The following is a 1,380-nucleotide window of genomic DNA, read 5'->3' as shown; positions in this document are numbered from 1 at the left end:
CAGTCTAAACCTGGGAGTTAGACTGGCTGTCTTCTCTGTCAGCTTTTGTCCATCACTTCTCTCTCCTGTAAAGTTTACTTTTCATCTTGCAAAATTCTTGCAAAAAAAACCCCAAAAAATACACTCATCCACCTATTTCACCAATGGTAGTAAATTGCCAAAATGAATAGTGGTGTACTTGTGTGTAATTGGATTGAGTAAAACTTGGTGGAAGTCGCTGAAGTGGGTTTGTGTCAGGCTGTGTTTGAAAGCAGCCGTTTCTTGTGGTGCTCTTTTCTTTTGAGAAAATAATTGCAGTCATTGTGCTTGTAATCCACGTGTTGAGATTGTCTTTGCTGGTCGTGCTCCACAGAGGAGCACGTATGTGCATTCACATGTGCATTTATGTATCACACGTGCAAACAGGGCTGCCACGATCGACTGATTTCTTGTTTCACACTGGAATTTGTTTTACATTAAGTGCTTTACTGCTGTGTCACAAGGTGTAAAAGTGTTGCACCCATAATTAACACTCCTTAACAGATTATTGAACATGGTCAGGAGCATGCTTGGCACTGCGCAGAGTGAATATGAGGGGATGTTTTCTTTGTTTTGTGATTTTTTTTTTTCGAAGTAAGACTGAAAACTCAGCAGGGACATGTGCACATAATAACTGGATGGAGGCCCAGTCTCTGTGCAGGGAAACATATTTTGCAGAATACTTCTTTCTGTAGGGGCCGAGTGCTGAGTGTGTCCTGGTTTACAAGTGATAATACCACAGGGAATGTCTCATTTTCCTTCTCCCCCAGCTCTGTACCTACATTCCTCCTTCCCCTCCTTCCTTCTTTGCTACCAGCCATTTCTGCAAGGGAAAGACCCGTGGAATTTTATGTGGCTAGTAGTAGGAGTCCTTGTGTCAGGGAAGATTGTATTGTTCCCTGTGGAATCACACAGCATCCCCCAGCAGGAGGAACTGCGTGTTCATGTGGTGAAACCAGCCTTGACATCGAGCTCTTCCCCACTGCGTGGGTTTTTCCTGTGGATGATACAGGAAATGCTACATATTGGTCTGTCCTGCTCCCTGTTCCTCCTTCTTTTTTAAGGTTTTTTTTCCCTTCCTCTTTCCTGGGGGGATTTCTGTGGGAAAAGAAAGCAGAAAAGTTGGGACAGCAAGTCTGAGCTGCTGGACCCTCTGAGAACTGGGGGTGCCTCAGTCTCTGCTGAGGTGCAGCAGCCAGTGGGGCACCTTGTGAGGAGCCTGGGGCAGGTGACTGACCAGAATCCATCCTGGGGCAGAGGACAGGGCATTGGTTTTGGCCGCTGGCTCACATTTTTCTGCTACCCTTGACTGTTTCTGAGCACTGAGCCTTTCTACCAGGTCAGGGTGGGAACACAGGAACT

The 1,380-nt window shown here is 46.2% G+C and overlaps 1 protein-coding gene across 1 annotated transcript in view; it reads left to right on the top strand.

Annotated features, from left to right (window-relative positions):
• AMOT (angiomotin) overlaps window positions 1-1,380 on the top strand; it is a 46,679-nt gene that overhangs the window by 502 nt on the left and 44,797 nt on the right. The window lies entirely within an intron of this gene.

Source organism: Corvus brachyrhynchos, unplaced genomic scaffold (assembly GCF_000691975.1).
Source record: "Corvus brachyrhynchos isolate BGI_N302 unplaced genomic scaffold, ASM69197v1 scaffold346, whole genome shotgun sequence".
Taxonomy (NCBI): Eukaryota; Metazoa; Chordata; class Aves; order Passeriformes; family Corvidae; genus Corvus; species Corvus brachyrhynchos.
This window is presented reverse-complemented; position numbering and strand designations above follow the sequence as displayed.